This window comes from Pseudophryne corroboree, chromosome 11, assembly GCF_028390025.1.
Source record: "Pseudophryne corroboree isolate aPseCor3 chromosome 11, aPseCor3.hap2, whole genome shotgun sequence".
Classification (NCBI taxonomy): domain Eukaryota; kingdom Metazoa; phylum Chordata; class Amphibia; order Anura; family Myobatrachidae; genus Pseudophryne; species Pseudophryne corroboree.
In genome coordinates, this window is record NC_086454.1 from 294,030,035 (window position 1) to 294,053,258 (window position 23,224).

At 48.3% G+C, this 23,224-nt stretch overlaps 1 long non-coding RNA gene across 1 annotated transcript in view; it reads right to left on the reverse strand.

The window, feature by feature from the left end:
• LOC134970184 (uncharacterized) overlaps positions 1 to 23,224 on the reverse strand; it is a 117,691-nt gene that overhangs the window by 93,549 nt on the left and 918 nt on the right. The gene's annotated exons all lie outside the window — the stretch shown is intronic.

Here is a 23,224-nt window from a genome sequence, read left to right on the forward strand (position 1 = left end):
ACAGGGTTGATTCTATTTCGGAGTGGGAGAAGGGACCTTCTGACGTATCTAGGGGAGGAGACACGTCACCAGGGGGAGGAGCTACGGGCGAACAGGGTACCCGAAAAGTACGCTCGCCACCTGATTACTAAAGGTAATAGTTGGTGGCGTGGATAGTAGAGGAACTATCCCGCTGGCCTTGCTCCTCCCCCTTGTGTTGTGACTCCTCCCCCAAACGGAAAAGGTTCGTTAGCCCACTTGATTCTAGCATCTACCATGGGGACAGAGCCGGATTAACAATGGGGCGGATGGAGCTGCAGCTCCAGGCCACCCCATCAAAACAGGCCCACAGCATCCACTGCTGCTGGAAACAGGAAAAATGTTTCTCCTGTTCCAGCAAGTCAGTAGCACCAGAAAGCCTCCCTGTGCTGAAGGATTTCTCTCCTCCTCACCTTGCTTGCCGGGATGCAGGGTGATTTAGCAAGTTGCTAAATCACCCTGCATCCCGGCAAGCAAGGTGCTAATAGCAACTTGTCTGGTCCCGTGACCAGGGCCGGCGCTACCCGCTCAGCAAAGGGATGCAGTGCAGGTTGGCGCCAGGCTGGGAGAGGCGAAGTCCCTGCACTGCATCCCAGTGCAGCGCCTGGGCCCCCTGCTGCTGCTGCTGCTGCTGGCTGCTGTGCCTGTCACACCATTTGACAGGCAGCAGCGCCGGCAGCTTGAAGCTCCCCTTACCTTCCTGCAGTGTCCTCCGTATCCTGGCCGAAAAGGGGGCGGGGCTACACGGCGCAGAGGGGCGGGGCTACACGGGACCAGGCTGCAGAGCCTGAGGAGCACAGAAACTGTTGCCAGCCAGACAGTATGTGGAGGGAAAGTGTGTGTGTGTGTGTGTGTGTGTGTGTGTGTGTGTGTGTGTGTATCTGTGTGTGTGTGTGTGTGTGTGTGTGTGTGTGTGTGTGTGTGTGTGTGTGTGTGTGTATGTATGTCATACTTGCCTACTTTTGAAAACTAGTTTCAGGGAGATTCAAGGTGGTAACAGAATGGCATGCTGCGGCGTGTCATGCTCCGCCCAAAGGGTGTGTCTAGCTCCCCCTGTGGGCGTGTTTATTGCTGCTCAGGGGTAAGCTGTAGTACTAAAAGCAGCATTAAAGATGCATTATATATTAATGTACCATATACATTTGTTAGAAGAGACAGACAAATAGAAAATCTCTATACAGTGATGCAGCATTGTGTGTTTGTATACACATATATAGGTATCTCTGAACCAACCGCACACTTTCAGAGTGCCAGTCACATAATGAGTTGCAATGTAGTATAATAAGAGGCCGGCACCTCCATAAAAGACTTTCTCTGACGTCCTAGTGGATGCTGGGGACTCCGTAAGGACCATGGGGAATAGCGGCTCCGCAGGAGACTGGGCACAAAAGTAAAGCTTTAGAACTACCTGGTGTGCACTTGCTCCTCCCCCTATGACCCTCCTCCAAGCCTCAGTTAGATTTTTGTGCCCGAACGAGAAGGGTGCACACTAGGTGGCTCTCCTGAGCTGCTTAGTGAAAAGTTTAGTTTTAGGTTTTTTATTTTCAGTGAGACCTGCTGGCAACAGGCTCACTGCATCGAGGGACTAAGGGGAGAAGAAGCGAACTCACCTGCGTGCAGAGTGGATTGGGCTTCTTAGGCTACTGGACATTAGCTCCAGAGGGATCGAACACAGGCCCAGCCATGGAGTCCGGTCCCAGAGCCGCGCCGCCGGCCCCCTTACAGAGCCAGAAGCATGATGTGGAGACGGAGCAGATTGCCTGTAATAGTGATGTCACCCCCTAGGGGGTCGACACCTGAGTGGATGAACTGTTGGAAGGAATTACGTGACAGTGTCAGCTCTGTATAAAAGACAGTGGTTGACATGAGACAGACGGCTACTCAGCTTGTGCCTGTCCAGACGTCTCATAGGCCGTCAGGGGCTCTAAAGCGCCCGTTACCTCAGATGGCAGATATAGACGCCGACACGGATACTGACTCCAGTGTCGACGGTGAAGAGACAAATGTGACTTCCAGTAGGGCCACACGTTACATGATTGAGGCAATGAAAAATGTTTTACACATTTCTGATAATACGAGTACCACCAAAAAGGGGTATTATGTTCGGTGAGGAAAAACTACCTGTAGTTTTCCTGAATCTGAGAAATTAAATGAGGTGTGTGTTGATGCGTGGGTTTCCCCCGATAACAACTGATAATTTCTAAAATGTTATTGGCATTATATCCTTTCCCGCCAGAGGTTAGGGTGCGTTGGGAAACACCCCCTAGGGTGGATAAAGCGCTCACACGCTTGTAAGAACAAGGGCTCTACCCTCTCCTGAGATGGCCGCCCTTAAGGATCCTGCTGATAGAAAGCAGGAGGGTATCCTAAAATGTATTTACACACATACTGGTGTTATACTGCGACCAGCAATCGCCTCAGCCTGGATGTGCAGTGCTGGGTTGGCGTGGTCGGATTCCCTGACTGAAAATATTGATACCCTAGATAGGGACAGTATATTATTGCCTATAGAGCATTTGAAAGATGCATTTCTATATATGCGTGATGCACAGCGGAATATTTGCCGACTGGCATCAAGTCTAAGTGCGTTGTCCATTTCTGCCAGTAGAGGGTTATGGACACGACAGTGGTCAGGTGATGCAGATTCCAAACGGCATTTGGAAGTATTGCCTTATTAAGGGGAGGAGTAATTTGGGGTCGGTCTTTCAGACCTGGTGGCCACGGCAACAGCTGGGAAATCCACGTTTGTACCCCTGGTCGCCTCTCAACATAAGAAGACGCCGTATTATCAGGCGCAGTCTTTTCGTGGGCAAGCGGGCAAAAGGTTCCTCATTTCTGCCCCGTGACAGAGGGAGAGAAAAAAGGCTGCAGAAATCAGCCAGTTCCCAGGAACAGAAGCCCTCTCCCGCCTCTGCCAAGCCCTCAGTATGATGCTGGGGCTTTACAAGCAGAATCAGGCACGGTGGGGGCCCGTCTCAATGAATTTCAGCGCGCAGTGGGCTCACTCGCAAGTAGACCCCTGGATCCTTCAGGTGATATCTCAGGGGTACAAATTGGAATTCGAGACGTCTCCCCCTCGCCGTTTCCTAAAGTCGGCTTTACCGATGTCTCCTTCTGACAGGGAGGCAGTTTTGGAAGCCATTCACAAGCTGTATTCCCAGCAGGTGATAATCAAGGTACCCCTCCTGCAACAGGGAACGGGGTATTATTCCACACTGTTGTGGTACCGAAGCCGGACGGCTCGGTGAGACCGATTCTAAATCTAAAATCTTGAACACTTACATACGGAGGTTCAAATTCAAGATTGAGTCACTCAGAGCAGTGATTGCGAACCTGGAAGAAGGGGACTACATGATGTCTCGGGACATCAAGGATGCTTACCTTCATGTCCCAATTTACCCTTCTCACCAAGGGTACCTCAGGTTTATGGTACAGAACTGTCACTATCAGTTTCAGACGCTGCCGTATGGATGGTCCACGGCACCCCGGGTCTTTACTAAGGTAATGGCCGAAATGGTGATACTCCTTCGAAGGAAGGGAATTTTAGTTATCCCTTACTTGGACGATTCCCTGATAAGGGTAAGATCCAGGGAACAGTTGGAAGTCAGTGTAGCACTATCTCAGGTAGTGTTGCGGCAGCACGATTGGATTCTCAATATTCCAAAATCGCAGCTGATTCCGACGACTCGTCTTCTGTTCCTAGGGATGATCCTGGACACAGTCCAGAAAAAGGTGTTTCTCCCGGAGGAGAAAGTCAGGGAGTTATCCGAGCTAGTCGGGAACCTCCTATAACCGAGCCAAGTCTCAGTACATCAATAAAATGGTTCTGGGAAAAATGGTGGCTTCCTACGAAGCAATCCCATTCGGCAGATTCCACGCAAGAACTTTCCAGTGGGACCTGCTGGACAAATGGTCCGGGTCGCATCTTCAGATGCATCAGCGGATAACCCTGTCACCAAGCACAAGGGTGTCTCTCCTGTGGTGGTTGCAGAGTGCTCATCTTCTAGAGGGCCGCACATTCAGGACTGGGTCCTGGTGACCACGGATGCCAGCCTGCGAGGCTGGGGAGCAGTCACACAGGGAAGGAATTTCCAGAGCTTATGGTCAAGCCTGGAGACATCACTTCACATAAATATCCTGAAGCTAAGGGCCATTTACAATGCTCTAAGCTCAGCAAGACCTCTGCTTCAAGGTCACCCGGAGTTGATCCATTCGGACAACATCACGGCAGTCACCCACGTAAACAGACAGGGTGACACAAGAAGCAGGAGGGCAATGGCAGAAGCTGCAAGGATTCTTCGCTGGGCGGAAAATCATGTGATAGCACTGTCAGCAGTATTCATTCCGGGAGTGGACAACTGGGAAGCAGACTTCCTCAGCAGACACGACCTCCACCCGGGAGAGTGGGGACTTCACCCAGAAGTCTTCCACATGTTTATAAAAACTCGACAAGTATTGCGCCAGGTCAAGGGACCCTCAGGCAATAGCTGTAGACGCTCTGGTAACACAGTGGGTGTACCAGTCAGTGTATGTGTTCCCTCCTCTGACTCTCATACCCAAGGTACTGAGAATTATAAGATGGAGAGGAGTAAGCACTATATTCGTGGCTCCGGATTGGCCAAGAAGGACTTGGTAACCGGAACTTCAAGAGATGCTCACGGAGGATCCGTGGCCTCTACCTCTAAGAAGGGACCTGCTCCAGCAAGGACCCTGTCTGTTCCAAGACTTACCGCGGCTGCGTTTGACGGCATGGCGGTTGAACGCCGGATCCTGAAGGAGAAAGGCATTCCGGATGAAGTCATTCCTATCCTGATCAAAGCCAGGAAAGATATAACCGCAAAACATTACCACCGCATTTGGCGAAAATATGTTGCGTGGTGCGAGGCCAGTAAGGCCCCGACGGAGGAATTTTCAACTAGGTCGATTCCTACATTTCCTGCAAACAGGAGTGTCTATGGGCCTGAAATGGGGGTCCATTAAGGTTCAAATTTCGGCCCTGTCAATTTTCTTCCAAAAAGAACTAGCTTCAGTCCCTGAAGTTCAGACGTTTGTGAAAGGGGTACTGTATATACAGCCTCCTTTTGTGCCTCCAGTGGCACCTTGGGATCTAAATGTAGTTTTTGGGTTCCAAAAGTCACAATGGTTTGAACCACTTAAATATGTGGAGTTAAAATATCTCACATGGAAAGTGGTCATGCTGTTGGCCCTGGCCTGGGCCAGGTGCGTGTCAGAATTGGAGGCTTTATCCTGTAAAAGCCCTCATCTGATTTTCCATTCGGACAGGGCGGAATTGAGTACTTGTCCTCAGTTTCTCCCTAAGGTGGTTTTCAGCGTTTCACCTGAATCAACCTATTGTGGTGCCTGCGGCTACTAGGGACTTGGAGGACTCCAAGTTGCTAGACGTTGTCAGAGCCCTGGAAATATAGGTTTCCAGGACGGCTGGAGTCAGAAAATCTGACTCGTTGTTTATTCTGTATGCACCCAACAAGCTGGGTGCTCCTGCTTCTAAGCAGACTATTGCTCGTTGGATTTGTAGTACAATTCAACTTGCACATTCTGTGGCAGGCCTGCCACAGCCAAAATCTGTAAAAGCCCATTCCACAAGGAAGGTGGGCTCATCTTGGGCGGCTGCCCGAGGGGTCTTGGCTTTACAACTTTGCCGAGCAGCTACTTGGTCAGGAGCAAATACGTTTGTAAAATTCTACAAATTTGATACCCTGGCTGAGGAGGACCTGGAGTTCTCTCATTTGGTGCTGCAGAGTCATCCGCACTCTCCCGCCCGTTTGGGAGCTTTGGTATAATCCCCATGGTCCTTACGGAGTCCCCAGCATCCACTAGGACGTCAGAGAAAATAAGAATTTACTTACCGATAATTCTATTTCTCGTAGTCCGTAGTGGATGCTGGGCGCCCATCCCAAGTGCGGATTGTCTGCAATACTGGTACATAGTTATTGTTACCAAAAAATCGGGTTATTGCTGTAGTGAGCCATCTTTTCTAGAGGCTCCTCTGTTATCATGCTGTTAACTGGGTTTAGATCACAAGTTATACGGTGTGATTGGTGTGGCTGGTATGAGTCTTACCCGGGATTCAAAATCCTTCCTTATTGTGTACGCTCGTCCGGGCACAGTATCCTAACTGAGGCTTGGAGGAGGGTCATAGGGGGAGGAGCAAGTGCACACCAGGTAGTTCTAAAGCTTTACTTTTGTGCCCAGTCTCCTGCGGAGCCGCTATTCCCCATGGTCCTTACGGAGTCCCCAGCATCCACTACGGACTACGAGAAATAGAATTATCGGTAAGTAAATTCTTATTTTATGAAAGATTAAAAAACATGGTACAAAAATACATATACAAAAAACTATAACAGAGGCATGTCAAAGGGTATCAGATGTATACACATGGGGTACCTGACAGCCACCACGTAATGTGACTGTAGAAGCAATAAGGTTTTACGCCTCTGATAGCACGCCTCTGTAAGCTGGTATGTCAACAGCCGTTTCGGTGCTCGTATGGCGTCCAGCAGTTTATGCACCTGGTTTATATTGGGAGAGAACAGTAGTATATGTGCCTGGCTTACACTGGGAGAGAGCAATTGTATATGCGACTGGGTTACACCGGGAGAGAGCAGCAGTATATGTGCCTGGGTTACACCGGGAGAGAGCAGTAGTATATGTGCCTGGGTTACACCAGGAGAGAGCAGTAGTATATGTGCCTGGGTTACACCAGGAGAGAACAGTAGTATATGTGCCTGGGTTACACCGGGAGAGAACAGTAGTATATGTGCCTGGGTTACACCGGGAGAGAGCAGTAGTATATGTGCCTGGGTTACACCTGGAGAGAACAGTAGTATATGTGCCTGGGTTACACTGGGAGAGAACAGTAGTATATGTGCCTGGGTTACACCGGGAGAGAGCAGTAGTATATGTGCCTGGGTTACACCGGGAGAGAGCAGTAGTATATGTGCCTGGGTTACACCTGGAGAGAACAGTAGTATATGTGCCTGGGTTACACTGGGAGAGAACAGTAGTATATGTGCCTGGGTTACACCGGGAGAGAGCAGTAGTATATGTGCCTGGGTTACACCAGGAGAGAACAGTAGTATATGTGCCTGGGTTACACTGGGAGAGAACAGTAGTATATGTGCCTGGGTTACACCGGGAGAGAACAGTAGTATATGTGCCTGGGTTACACTGGGAGAGAGCAGTAGTATATGTGCCTGGGTTATACTGGGAGAGAACAGTAGTATATGTGCCTGGGTTACACCTGGAGAGAACAGTAGTATATGTGCCTGGATTACACCTGGAGAGAACAGTAGTATATGTGCCTGGGTTACACCAGGAGAGAACAGTAGTATATGTGCCTGGGTTACACCGGGAGAGAGCAGTAGTATATGTGCCTGGGTTACACCGGGAGAGAGCAGTAGTATATGTGCCTGGGTTACACCGGGAGAGAACAGTAGTATATGTGCCTGGGTTACACCGGGAGAGAGCAGTAGTATCTGTGCCTGGGTCTCACCTGGAGGTAATTCTCTGGGGGCGGAGACTTTGCAGAAGGAGCTGGGTGTGCTGTGAGCAGGTTGTTTGGTGGTGATCTCCAGCTGCTGCTGCTGCAGGTGCAGTTTACAGGGGGTTTCCTTGCTGGCTTCCCCGGGCGGGATGGATCCCCCCGGGGGAGAAAGCTCCCTGTGTATGGACATTAATCAGAGCACTGAATTTGCTGCTATAGCTAACCCTGGAGCCACGGCAATATCGGCAGGTGACCAGCCAGAGGCGGAGGGGACCAGCTGTTCTAATGGTGCTCCAAGGCAATCGGAGCTGCAAGCAGACAACCCCAAACTGAATGAGGGTGCTCCCTTGAGTGAATCAACTCCGGGTAGAGCGGTGGCAGAAACTGCATGCCCGACAATCAGTGAAGCGGGGGTGTCCCGACCATTAGATGCTGGGGAAAATGATCCAGTATCCCCAGGAGGGACTGAGGATGATGAGGAGACAGAGGAGACATACCAGCATTACAGTATAAAAGAACTGCAACGTGAAGCCCAGCGAATTAACCAAAGAATAGCCCAGAAAAAAAAGAAGCGGAACAAGTGTTTCAAATGGGAGAGGCCAGTTTTGAGAGAAGAGATCCTGTCACTGGCTTCCGCCCTGGAAAGGGTTAAAGCACGGCTAGTGGTACTGCGGCTGGAAGAGAGGAACAAAGTTAAAGCTGAAAGTGAAAGCACTGCATCTGCTATATCCAGTGATCAGCTGCCGGAGGGGGCTGCAGTGATGGAAGCCCAGGAGCCTGAGGTCTGCCAGTCGGTCAGAGGTGATTCTGTTGCAGAGTTTGGGGTTGGGGAGGCGTCTCCCCATTATCCGGCTGTGCTGCAGGCTGTGGAGGCTGTGGAGGGTGTGCAGTGTGCTGCAGGGGCAATGGTGGCTGATACTGTACCTGTTGCACTGAGAGCCAATCTGCATAAACCTGTCCCGCATGTAGAAACAGCTGTGAGATGTGAAGAAGACGAATTGTCAGATTTCCAATTGAGGATGCAAATAGTCAAAGCTGAACTCCTGCTGAAGGCCAAAGCAGAGAACAAAGATAAATGTACTGTTGCTGGGCCTTCTGCCAGTGCTGCAGGGGTTAATACAAGTTCTGCAGCAGGTGGGGGGAGGGGAGGATGAGTGTGTGTTCTCTCCTGTGCAGCAGGAACTGAGACAGCAGTGTGTCTGCCCCAGCAAGATACTGTGCAAGGAATGTCGATTTTGGATAAAAGCACATTATCGGTAGGCCAGCAAGAAGTGATTAATATTGTGTATGGTCAGATGGGTGCTCCTAGCAGAGCAAAGGTGGCTGCTGAACTGCTAAATAAGGAAAGAGAAAGGGAAAATGTGACTGTTTCTGGTGAAAGTAGAAATGTGCAACAATGTACAGAAAATGCTGCATCTGATGTGAACAGACAGCCCGTCCCAGGGGTTATGTCTTATGCCACTATGGTACATAGACCCAGTACAAGTTCCAGTATGCCCCAAATGAATGTAGGGCCAGGGCAAGTAGGGAAGAGAAGGAACTTGATTCAGTTTAAGTGGGTTGGTGTAGGCGAGACACCGACTAAAGAAAGTTTTTTACAGATGATTTTCGGTTTAGGTTTCCATGCCTCAGATCTGTACGCCTGCATTCACCCAGTTAAAACGCCAGATTTTGATTTAAGCTTTATTTCCTATCAGGGACTTCAGGCTTTCTGGGTGAAGTGGCAGGCGTGCAGATCTTCAAAACCATATGATGCATTTAAAGCTGTCCTAGTAACCAAACAGGATAAAGTGAAGGTAACAATCCTTGTCAGAAACGAATCTATCCCACCACAAGATATTCTGTATTGGCTTTCTAGGTTTTGTGATGTGCAGTCTGACTTGATTAAAGTTGGTTTTACCATGGGAGTATGGGGCGGTGCATGGGCTGCCATGGTGAAACTAAGAAACACTGATAGAGGTTTCCTCCACATTCCTTCCGCTGCATACATAGGAAGGGATCGTGTGCAGTGTTTTTATCAAGGACAACCAAGAACTTGTTTCAGGTGCGGTGATTTTAGACACCTAAGTAGTGATTGCAGTGTGATCAAATGTACCCTATGTGGGAAGGTGGGTCATATCTCCAAAGATTGTAATAAAGTTACCTGCAATTTATGTGGGGAAGAAGGTCACCCTTATAGTCGATGTCCATGGGCCAACCATAATCTGGGAGAACAAGATCCGAGAGATGAGCCATCCAAAGGGAGAAAGGAAGTGCAGAAGGAAGGTGGCCAGGAGAAAGATAATCAGATAAAGGTTCAGAGGGTGGAAAGTCATAAGGAAGCCTGTGAGGTGATGGTAACAGAAGGTTCAGTGGGTAGAGAAGTTCCTTTTCAGGAGGTAAGAAGAGGCAATAAAAACAAAAGGAAAGGAGAAGAAATAAAAGTAGTACTTAGCAATCGGTTTGATGCTTTTACTACAGATGAGGAGGAGGTTGGTGAAGTTGTAAGAAATGGTGGTGACCTCTCTTTTGTGCCCAGGGTCAACAGAAAAAAAACAAGAAAAGTGACAAAAAGTTTAATTGAAGTGGAAGTCCCAGGGAAAAAGAGTAAAGAAAAGATTAAAAGAAAGTTGAGCGAAGAGGGGGATACAGAGGAGGACAGACAGGAAAGCCTAGAATGGGACCCAGTAGGGACAGATTTGGTAGAGGAGGAAGTGGAGGCCATAGTGGTGGAAGAAACCCAAAATTTGGAGGAGGAGGTTGTATCCTCAGGGTCTGTGGTTGGCCCAAGTAGCACATTAGAAAGTAGTAAAGTGGGTGACCAATGCCAGGTAATTAGATTTGCCCGTAAGCCACCTGATCCGGAGCCTCCTCTAGAGGATGGTTCTAGACAGGATGGGGAGGACGGTGATGGAATGACTTCAGTCATTGAGGAGGGTGATAATATCTCTGTGGAGGTAGAATATCAAGAGTGTGGATCCTCTATGGAGGTTTCAAAGTGTGTTAAGTAAAAGTGAGCAAGGTTCTGCCTCTATAACCAAAGAAACATGGATCCCCAACCCATACGATGCGCCACTATTAATGTGGCTTCCGTAGTTTCCGAACGAGCTCGTTTTATGGCCTTTGATTTTTTCAATACGATTGAGATTGATTTTTTGTTTTTGCAAGAGACCAGAATTAGTAAGTTGGACACTCTACACAAGGCGAAGCGAGAGTGGAGGCGTGGGCCTTCTGACTGGTCTCTTGCGGCCGAGCCGTACGGTGGGGTGGCAGTGCTTTTTACTGGTATGGTAACTGTGCACAAGGTTATAGAATTACAGGCAGGTAGGTGTATGATTTTAGATATCAACCTGAGGGGACATGACCTGAGACTCATTAACATCTATGGATCACAGTCATCATGGGACAGGAAATGTCTCTTCAGGGAGATAAAACCGTTCCTTTTTTCGGCCCAGCAGATTGTCTTTGGAGGTGACTTTAACACCGTCATTAGGCCAAAAGACAGGGGAGGTTCAAGGACAACCCTGGGTCCTGATTCAAATTTTTTAGTTAGCATGGTTAGACAGGCAGGTCTGGTGGATGTGCATGTTCGCCATTTCCCAGACCTCACGGGTTACACCTATTTTAGTGGTAGTCGCAGGTCTAGGATAGATAGGTTTTTTGTTAAGGGAACCTCAAAAACTTTGCCTCCAGAGGTAAAGCTAGTAGAGTTCTCTGATCACGCTTTTCTCTTTGTCACTTTAAATGCATCAAAGACCACTCAGAAAGGACGGGGCCTATGGCGCTTGAACTCTGAGCTCCTAAAGGAAGAAAGTGTTAGACAATCTTTTAGGGAATTCTTTCAATCCCAGGAAACACTTTTGGAGGCAGGTTGGAGTAGATCTGAGTGGTGGGAAGAGGTCAAAAAAAGAATTCGGAGGTTCTTCCGTAGGCTTGTAGCTAAAAAGAACTTGATAACACAGAATATCTACCAGAGTCTGAGAAGGAAATTAGATTTCTTGATCTCTGAGCGTGGAGATAGTGGGGAAATCTCCCGAGTGAAGGCTCAGATGAGGGAATATCAGTATAACCGACTGGATTCTTTGGTTCTGGAGAGGGATTTTGGAAAATACCACTCGCCTGATCCCTACCAGAGCTGTGGAAAATCAGTTGAGGTGAAGGAGGTGAGGGGTCTTTATGATAGACAGGGTGTCCTTTGTGAGGATAAGCAAGGCATCTTGAATGTTATTAGATCCTATTACTCCGATCTTTTGTCTGAGCAGCCACTTATCAGTGAAAGGATGGAAACATTTCTAAGTGAGACACCTGGACTTTGCAATCCAGATGCCTCTGTTGAAACCTTGGGTAGTGATGTGACAGCAGAGGAAGTTAAGAAGGTGATTGGTCAGTTAAATTTAAAGAAATCTCCAGGCCCAGATGGCTTAACATCTGAGTTTTATAAAGTTTTTGCAGATCTCTTGATTCCTCGCTTTGTAGAAGTTTTTAATGAGTGCCTGGGTGAGGGAACCCTCCCTCCTTCTATGAGGTTATCTGCTCTCATATTATTATCTAAGGGTAAGGATTCATCCCATATTGAGAACTGGCGCCCCATCACCCTTCTCAATACGGACCGGAAGATTTTGGCAAAAATTATTTTTAATAGGTTGTCAGAATTTTCTGAACAACTGCTTTCTCCGTCTCAGCACTGTACTGTGAAGGGCCGAAGCACCTTTAGTGCTGTCCTTGGCATCCGGGAGGCCATAGAGCGATGCCGTGCTGAGAAATGGGGAAAGTACTTGCTGGCATTGGATCAGTCTAAGGCTTTTGACCGAGTGAACCATAAGTACCTTTGGGCCTTGCTTGAAAGGTATGGATTTCCAGTTCGGGTGGTGAATTGGCTAAAAACAATATACAGTCAGGCCGAAAGCTTCCCACTTGTCAATGGTTGGGTGGGTCCTACTTTTGAAGTGAGCTCTGGGGTCCGTCAGGGTTGCCCCCTGAGCCCCCTCCTGTATGTATTCGCGATTGATCCCTTCATCAGAAGGGTAGAGAACGGTGCAGTGGGAGGGGTGCAGCTGGGCTTGGAGATGCCTTTGAAGGTAGTGGCCTACGCAGATGATGTCACGGTGGTTTTGTCATCAGTGGCGGAGGCACGTGATATGAAAGATCTCATCTGTGAGTATTCTGAGGCCTCGTGCTCTAGAATAAATCGTGAGAAGTGTGAAGCTTTCTGGATGGGGGAGGAAGGTGAGGAATTTTGCCTTCCGGATGGCCTCCCCCGGGCCAGTCCACAGATAAAGATTCTAGGCATTTGTTTCGATCATGGTGATTATGCCACTCTAAATTGGGAGAATGTTCTGGAAATTGCTGCCAAGAAAGAAATTCTCTTTCAGGGAAAAGGTTGATTTGTGCAAAACTTACCTGATCCCAATTTTTTTATATGTCAGCTATGTGTGTTTTTTGCCTCAGTCTTTATGGACCAGACTGAATTCTCTGTTCTTCCTCTTATTTTGGGGAAACAGGATGAATTTAATCAAGAGAGGTATCACTTACAAATCGAGGAAAGATGGAGGGTTGGGTATGGTCAATCCTGTTGTCTTTTTTGTAACCATTTTTCTAAAATATAACCTTGGGAGTTTTTTGTTAGAGACTCCCCCTCGATGGGTAAATGGATTTAGTGTTTGGGTGTCTCCTTTCCTTAGACTTTGGTTAGAAGGAGGCCAAGTGAAGAGCCCTCAAATTCGGAGTGGGTATCTTCCGATCTACGTTATCCAGTGCTTGAAAGTGACAAAGCGTTGGGGACTGGAAGTGGGGGAAGTCAAAGACCTGTCCAGGAAGGAGTTGGGGGGAGAGGATTTTGCGAACCCACTTTCACGTTCCGCTGTCACTAAAAGATTGCCCGAGCGATGTCGCTTCGGCATGGTTGGCTCTGATTAATTCGGAGAGAATACCGCTGAAGTTCAGAGATATTGCTTGGCTTTCTTTCCATGGGAAGCTTTATGTAAAGGGGAACATGATGTGGAGAAATGCCAATGATCGTGATTGTCCACGGAAGGAATGTCTAGGGGAGGTGGAGACAATGGACCATTTCCTGATCAAGTGCCCCTTTAACATAAAAGTTTATAAGAGGGTTTCAAGAGCTTTACGTATCCCGTGCCTTTCGGGGCTTAGTTACCCTGAGTGGGCTTATGGTGCATTTAAAGGATATGGTAGATTTAATTTGACCACCATTTTTTTAGTCAGTTTAGTAGTTAGATATCACACTTGGAGTGCACGGTGTCTAGTTTCCCTGAGAAAGAAAATCCTGTCCTGTGAAGAGGTGGTGGAGTCAATTCTGAACGAGGTTGGTAAGATGATGGTTCTAGATAAGCAGAGGATGGATGCTGTCAGGTGGTCTCGCTGGTGGGGTCACCTGAAACCCCCTTGAGTGGGTGGCAGAAATCCTTTTCAAGTCTAGCTGGAAACCTTTCTTTTCTTTTCACACCCTGTAGATTTTGGTAAAATGGTTTTTGTGGAATAGGTTTTGCATAGATCTAAAAAGCTTTGCTCAGTTTTACTTTACATAATATGTAAATATTGGGAAGATAGATAAGGATGATAGCTGTGTGTATTTCTTTTCTGCTTGAGCTACAATATAGATTTAATTTCTTATATGTTGCATATCATGCATAATTTATGTTTCGTATTCTAATGAAGATATTTATTTATTTATGTATTATATTGTATATAATGTATATATATGTTGCAAGTTTTAATAAACAAAACATTGCCTGGGTTATACTGGGAGAGAACAGTAGTATATGTGCCTGGGTTACACCGGGAGAGAGCAGTAGTATATGTGCCTGGGTTATACTGGGAGAGAACAGTAGTATATGTGCCTGGGTTACACCGGGAGAGAGCAGTAGTATATGTGCCTGAGTTACACCTGGAGAGAACAGTAGTATATGTGCCTGGATTACACCTGGAGAGAACAGTAGTATATGTGCCTGGGTTACACCAGGAGAGAACAGTAGTATATGTGCCTGGGTTACACCAGGAGAGAGCAGTAGTATATGTGCCTGGGTTACACCGGGAGAGAGCAGTAGTATATGTGCCTGGGTTACACCGGGAGAGAACAGTAGTATATGTGCCTGGGTTACACCGGGAGAGAACAGTAGTATATGTGCCTGGGTTACACCGGGAGAGAACAGTAGTATATGTGCCTGGGTTACACCGGGAGAGAGCAGTAGTATATGTGCCTGGGTTATACTGGGAGAGAACAGTAGTATATGTGCCTGGGTTACACCGGGAGAGAACAGTAGTATATGTGCCTGGGTTACACCGGGAGAGAGCAGTAGTATATGTGCCTGGGTTATACTGGGAGAGAACAGTAGTATATGTGCCTGGGTTACACCGGGAGAGAGCAGTAGTACATGTGCCTGGGTTACACCTGGAGAGAACAGCAGTATATGTGCCTGGGTTACACTGGGAGAGAACAGTAGTATATGTGCCTGGGTTACACCAGGGGAGAACAGTAGTAAATGTAACTGGGTTACACCAGGAGAGAACAGTAGTATATGTGCCTGGGTTACACCAGGAGAGAACAGTAGTATATGTGCCTGGGTTACACCAGGAGAGAGCAGTAGTATATGTGCCTGGGTTACACCAGGAGAGAGCAGTAGTATATGTGCCTGGATGTGACACCACACAGGGTGCTGAACTCACATGTGTGTTCCCAGCATATGCACATTTTCTACTCAGATAACACTGACCATTGTTCCTAGCAAGCAATATTTTAAAATAAAAGTCTGTTAGATAAGGAAATGTGTACTCATGGGTCAAGCACCAGGGGCTGCATGATGGCTAGGCCGCCATACTTGATATAGTGAGGAGCCAAAACACAATAGGGGGAAGAAAACTCCTTGGGTGGGGACACAACTTATTTACTAATGTAAAATTTTATATTATAATACATTTTAAAACTAGATATATTACACTTATTGACAAACATCCTGGCTTTGTTAGGTTATTAATAGAATTAAGATTTCTATATAGAATAGTGGTCTCAACTCAGAAAAAAATATACTTTGAAATTCCAAAATGGTTGCGATAGCTTGTGTGACTACTAGTGTTCAGTCAGTCACCATCTGGAGAAATCATAGATACACAAGTATAGTTTTGCGAGAGAACTGTTTTGAACAATTAGACATATTTGCAGGAATATTCCTACTAGGAATAATCCTAAAGCGTGTTTTGGGATCTACACTCTTATACAGTGATTCCAATAAACCTCCACATATTCCAAAAATCTTTAAATACCTCAAATTGCCATGAGATGTAAACAGTTTCACATTTATCCAAAAAGACATAACTTTGATAATCGAGATTATAGGTAAACATATTGTATTTCAGACAGGGCATTTAAGAATATGTGGTAAGACAAGTATTTATCTCTCCAAGGTTATATACTGCAACCAGTGATTACATCTGTTGCTAAATGTATCACCTTTCTGAAACAAAGATTCAATATATAAAAACAGTGGGGTAAATTTACTAAGATTCGTATTTTCCCGTTTCAGGTCAAAGTTCAATCACGAATGACATCGAAAGTGTAAAACTGCAACTTTTTGAATTGATTACGACTAATTTACTAAGCTGTCGTATTCGGGTTTTTCTTTTGTTCCGATGTCGATGTCATTCGTGGTTTTTTTTCTATTTTTACGGCAGTGATTAGCAAAACACTGCCGACTTTTTTACAATGAATCTCGGCCGGATCTGTGTGATCCGTGCTGGGGTTCATTTTTTTTGTTTTTTTTAAATTAAACACTGTCAAATATTTAAAAAAAAATTGCGTGGGGTCCCCCCTCCTAAGCATAACCAGCCTCGGGCTCTTTGAGCCGATCCTGGTTGCCGAAATATGGGAAAAAAAATGACAGGGGTTCCCCCATATTTAAGCAACCAGCATCGGGCTCTGCGCCTGGTCCTGGTTCCAAAAATACGGGGGACAAAAAGAGTAGGGGTCCCCCGTATTTTTAAAACCAGCACCGGGCTCCACTAGCTGGACAGATAATGCCACAGCCGGGGGTCACTTTTATATAGTGCCCTGCGGCCGTGGCATCAAAAATCCAACTAGTCACCCCTGGCCGGGGTACCCTGGGGGAGTGGGGACCCCTTCAATCAAGGGGTCCCCCCCCCCCAGCTACCCAAGGGCCAGGGGTGAAGCCCGAGGCTGTCCCCCCCATCCAATGGGCTGCGGATGGGGGGGCTGATAGCCTTTGTTGTAAATGAAAAGATATTGTTTTTAGTAGCAGTACTACAAGTCCCAGCAAGCCTCCCCCGCATGCTGGTACTTGGAGAACCACAAGTACCAGCATGCGGCGGAAAAACGGGCCCGCTGGTACCTGTAGTACTACTACTAAAAAAATACCCAAAAAAACACAAGACACACACACCGTGAAAGTATAATTTTATTACATACATACACACATACATACATACTTACCTTATGTTCCCACGCAGGTCGGTCCTCTTCTCCAGTAGAATCCAAGGGGTACCTGTTGAAGAAATTATACTCACGAGATCCAGGGGTCCAGGGTCCTCGGGGAATCCAGGTGTAATCCACGTACTTGAAAAAAATAACAAAACGGACACCCGAGCCACGCACTAAAAGGGGACCCATGTTTGCACATGGATCCCCTTTTCCCGACTGCCAGAAACCCAATCTGACTGATGTCTAAGTGGGTTTCTACAGCCAATCAGGGAGTGCCACGTTGTAGCACTCTCCTGATCGGCTGTGTGCTCCTGTACTGAGTGACAGGCGGCACACGGCAGTGTTACAATGTAGCGCCTATGCGCACCATTGTAACCAATGCTGGGAACTTTCTGCCCTGCGGTTGACCTAAAGTGACGTCACCGCTGAGCAGAAAGTTCCCAGCATTGGTTACAATGGAGCGCATAGGCGCAACATTGTAACACTGCCGTGTGCCGCCTGTCACTCAGTACAGGAGCACACAGCCGATCAGGAGAGTGCTACAACGTGGCACTCCCTGATTGGCTGTAGAAACCCACTTAGACATCAGTCAGATTGGGTTTCTGGCAGTCGGGAAAAGGGGATCCATGTGCAAACATGGGTCCCCTTTTAGTGCGTGGCTCGGGTGTCCGTTTTGTTATTTTTTTCAAGTACGTGGATTACACCTGGATTCCCCGAGGACCCTGGACCCCTGGATCTCGTGAGTATAATTTCTTCAACAGGTACCCCTTGGATTCTACTGGAGAAGAGGACCGACCTGCGTGGGAACATAAGGTAAGTATGTATGTATGTATGTGTGTATGTATGTAATAAAATTATACTTTCACGGTGTGTGTGTCTTGTGTTTTTTTGGGTATTTTTTTAGTAGTAGTACAACAGGTACCAGCGGGCCCGTTTTTCCGCCGCATGCTGGTACTTGTGGTTCTCCAAGTACCAGCATGCGGGGGAGGCTTGCTGGGACTTGTAGTACTGCTACTAAAAACAATATCTTTTCATTTACAACAAAGGCTATCAGCCCCCCCATCCGCAGCCCATTGGATGGGGGGGGACAGCCTCGGGCTTCACCCCTGGCCCTTGGGTGGCTGGGGGGGGGGGGGACCCCTTGATTGAAGGGGTCCCCACTCCCCCAGGGTACCCCGGCCAGGGGTGACTAGTTGGATTTTTGATGCCACGGCCGCAGGGCACTATATAAAAGTGACCCCCGGCTGTGGCATTATCTGTCCAGCTAGTGGAGCCCGGTGCTGGTTTTAAAAATACGGGGGACCCCTACTCTTTTTGTCCCCCGTATTTTTGGAACCAGGACCAGGCGCAGAGCCCGATGCTGGTTGCTTAAATATGGGGGAACCCCTGTCAATTTTTTCACCATATTTCTGCAACCAGGATCGGCTCAAAGAGCCCGAGGCTGGTTATGCTTAGGAGGGGGGACCCCGCGCAATTTTTTTTGAAAAAATAAGCACTTTCCCACCCCTTCCCACTGATATACATGCACGGATCTCATGGATCCGTGCATGCCTATCCAATCACGAATAAAAAAAAAAGGTCTGTTTTTTTTTAGCACTTTTTTACGAGTTGTAATTTTTCACGGCAGTGTTTGTTTTTTTTTTGCTTTGCACTTCTTAGTAAATGACCGAGATTCATACTTAAACAGCCGCGTTTTGACCGATGGTGTATTCATTCGTGATTTTTTTCCTAGGACTTCAAAATATTACGAATGCCCTCATCACTGCCGTGATTATTGCTTAGTAAATTACCGAGATGACACTTTGATGAAAAAACGGCATCTCGGTCAAAATCGGGAGCTTAGTAAATTTACCCCAGTGTGTCTATTTGTGCCTCTCAGTGAGTTCAAGAGCTGACACTACAGGCAGACTGAAACAGTGATTGTTAATTGTATCTAGTTAAGGATTTCACTGTTTCCCACTTTGCTCAAAGAAGTGCAGTCTGAAAAGAGACCCCAGAAAGGGGATAGTGAGTAGCTACTGCTGTACATGTGTCATATGCATTGAAGTAAAATGAGCGCACTCAGAACCCCCTCTGGTGAATATAACAGCAAAGACATACTGGTAGAGAGGGAATTTTGCAGGGAATGCAGTCAATATACCGGCTGTTGGGATCCCGGCGTTCAGGAGACCGTCGCCGTAATCTCGACAGCTAGTGAAATACTGATGACCGGATTCCTGACAAACGCTCGATATTTCCACACAGTTGTTGGATCCACACTACCAACCTAGTGGGTACAGAACCTGTTGCTAGCGAAGCGAACCAACGGGCCCGATACGTGGAGAGTGCTGCGAGCCCACGTGGGGACTCGTGGTTGGGATTCCAGCAGATGGGATGGCGGCTGTCAGTATAGTGACAACCGGCATCCTGTCTGCCGGGATATCATGTGTTCCTTTAGCAGGGTGAGCGGTGCATACCTTCTGCTGTTTCTCCCTCTCTTACTTGTGTGCACAAGTATAGGATAGGGCAAAACTGAGAGTGATACTTTCACACCTGAACTGCAAAGTGCCGGCTACTTCTGCTGTCGGAGACACCAGGTGCAGGGTAGTGATGTCTTCTGATGAAAGAGCAGTGAGTGGATACAAAAGCGGGATCTTGTCAGGTCACTGTGGTGGACCTAAAATGCATGGGTCTCACTATGTGCTCATCTCGTGTGTGCCTTATGGGGGTAATTCCAAGTTGATCGCAGCAGGATTTTTGTTAGCAATTGGGTAAAACCATGGGCCCTCATTCCGAGTTGTTCGCTCGGTATTTTTCATCGCATCGCAGTGAAAATCCGCTTAGTACGCATGCGCAATGTTCGCACTGCGACTGCGCCAAGTAACTTTACTATGAAGAAAGTAATTTTACTCACGGCTTTTTCTTCGCTCCGGCGATCGTAATGTGATTGACAGGAAATGGGTGTTACTGGGCGGAAACACGGCGTTTCAGGGGCGTGTGGCTGAAAACGCTACCGTTTCCGGAAAAAACACAGGAGTGGCCGGAGAAACGGTGGGAGTGCCTGGGCGAACGCTGGGTGTGTTTGTGACGTCAACCAGGAACGACAAGCACTGAACTGATCGCACAGGCAGAGTAAGTCTGGAGCTACTCTGAAACTGCTAAGTAGTTAGTAATCGCAATATTGCGAATACATCGGTCGCAATTTTAAGAAGCTAAGATTCACTCCCAGTAGGCGGCGGCTTAGCGTGTGTAACTCTGCTAAATTCGCCTTGCGACCGATCAACTCGGAATGAGGGCCCATGTGCACTGCAGGTTGGGCAGATATAACTTGTGCAGAGAGAGTTAGATTTGGGTGTGGTGTGTTCAATCTGCAATCTAAATTGCAGTGTAAAAATAAAGCAGCCAGTATTTACCCTGCACAGAAAAAAAATAACCCACCCAAATCTAACTCTCTCTACACATGTTATATCTGCCCCCCCTGCAGTGCACATGGTTTTGCCCAATTGCTAAAAAAAATCCCGGCTGCGATCAACTTGGAATTACCCCCTATATCCGAAAATACGCTTGTTTTTGCAAGCACATTTCTTTCGCGGTTTATTCCCATCTTACTTCCAACTGTGCATCGGCCTTAATATGCACATAAACCACCCTACTGAAACACAGAATGAAATGAACTAAAATTAGGCAGCTAGCCCCAAGCCAGTGACATCGGATATAATGATGCCCCCACATTGTGTACACATACTACTGTGTGGATAACGGTGACATCATTTCTTACTGTATCTGCAATAAAAGCACGGGTAAAGCCATAGGAAACAAGGAAGCTGATCGACTACACAAATTTATCCTGACATGGACAGATGTCACTAAGCCAGTGGTTCCCAAACTGTGTGCCGTGGCTCCCTGGGGTGCCTCGGGACACTTGCAGGGGTGCCCTGGGTTGGTGGTCCAGGACCAATTCAAATTATACATGGTCAGTATAATAGGCAAAACCAGTGCTGGTGGCTGCCAGTCATAAAATATGTGGCCAAACAGAAGCAAATCTCGTCCCTCACCACACAACTGACCCTAAGGATGACATATAAACACCATCTACTAAATGTAATATTTCTTTCCAAATTTCTCAATAAGAAAGTTTTGGCCTAGGGGTGCCGTGAAAAAAATTCAGATATTCTAAGGCGCCGTGATTCAAAAAAGTTTGGAAACCACTGCACTAAGTGATGCTGATAATAGAAGGTGGAAGAGCAAAGGGACAGTCTGAGATACAAGGCCTGTGCTAGGGTGTTCGCTGCCCACCTGGAAACTATAAATTTGCACCCTCTGTTCTATCCTTTGTAAAGATACAGTACGCTCCAAAGGCGAGCGCCGCAAAGAAGGTGTGTCGTCTCACAAGGAAGGGGCATGGCCACACAGTAATATACTTAATTCAAATTACGCCACACTGTAGCACAATCATATACACATAACTCTGCACATAGGGGGTCATTCAAGTGACCATCGGTGCAAAGTACTGATTTCCGGTATGACCAGTTCTGCATGTGTGCAAATGGGTCCTGCAGCACAGGACGCATGCTGGCATCAGACTGTCATTGATTGACAGTCTGATGCTGTTTCGGGGGAGGGGGTGGTGATGGGCTACGTTTGGAAAAAAATGGAGGCGAGTCTCCACCATTTATGGGGTGGGAAGAGGCCAGGATCTTCATTGTAGGATGGAGATTTCCTGGCTTCTGCGACGGCTGGATTGTATGGCACCATGGTGGGTTCTTTCATCCATTGCTGTGTCCTAGGACGCAGCTTGGATCATTAGTGCAGCAGGAGACGTGTGCAACTAGTTGTCAAAAGACTGACCGCCACATCCTGGTGGAGAGAATCCCAACAGGGGTTAGGTAAGTATACTTACCCTCACCCAATACCCCCCTAACCCTTCCTAACCTATCCTCCCTGGGGGTGCCTAAAGCTAGCCTCCCTCCCTGCAGCCTATTCCTAACCCTCCCTGGGGGTGCCTACACCTAGCCCCCCTCCCCGCAGCCTAATCCTAACCCTCCCTGGGGGTGCCTAAACCTAGCCCCCCTCCCCGCAGCCTAATCCTAACCCTCCCTGGGGGTGCCTACACCTAGCCCCCCTCCTCGTAGCCTAATCCTAACCCTCCCTGGGGGTGCCTACACCTAGCCCCCCTCCCCGCAGCCTAATCCTAACCCTCCCTGGGTGTGCCTAAACCTAGCCCCCCTCCCCGCAGCCTAATCCTAACCCTCCCTGGGGGTGCCTACACCTTGCCCCCCTCCCCGTAGCCTAATCCTAACCCTCCCTGGGGGTGCCTACACCTAGCCCCCCTCCCCGCAGCCTAATCCTAACCCTCCCTGGGTGTGCCTAAACCTAGCCCCCCTCCCCGCAGCCTAATCCTAACCCTCCCTGGGTGCCTACACCTAGCCCCCCTCCCCGCAGCCTAATCCTAACCCTCCCTGGGGGTGCCTAAACCTAGCCCCCCTCCCCGCAGCCTATTCCTAACCCTCCCTGGGGGTGCCTACACCTAGCCCCCCTCCCCGTAGCCTAATCCTAACCCTCCCTGGGGGTGCCTACACCTAGCCCCCCTCCCCGCAGCCTAATCCTAACCCTCCCTGGGTGTGCCTAAACCTAGCCCCCCTCCCCGCAGCCTAATCCTAACCCTCCCTGGGGGTGCCTACACCTAGCCCCCCTCCCCGTAGCCTAATCCTAACCCTCCCTGGGGGTGCCTACACCTAGCTCCCCTCCCCGCAGCCTAATCCTAACCCTCCCTGGGTGTGCCTACACCTAGCCCCCCTCCCCGCAGCCTAATCCTAACCCTCCCTGGGTGTGCCTAAACCTAGCCCCCCTTCCCTATGGTCTAACACCTATACGCTGCACAAATAACCACCGGTATTGACCAAGAATTTTGCCAGATCAACACGGGTCACTGTGTGGTGTGAACGAGTCACTGCCGAATTCCCAGGTCGCCTGACCCAGTAATTCAACCCGGGAATAAAGAAGGGTTATTCCCGGGTCAGGCGCAGTGTGAACGGGTTACCCAGGTCGATGTGACTCGAGACCCGTTCACTGCATGGGGAGAGGCGGCGCGGAGATGATCTCATCTCCATCGCCACCTCCGCACGCGCCACCGATGCCACCACCGTCCCCGCCCTCAGATGGCAACCCGATCAAGGTTCAATGCTGGGTCGCACCCGGGAAGGACCTGTTTCCAACTCCCGGGTGCGACCCAGCAATTGTAATGTGAATGGGGTATAACAGTGCCTGCACACTTACATTCGGGATGCCGTGTGTTG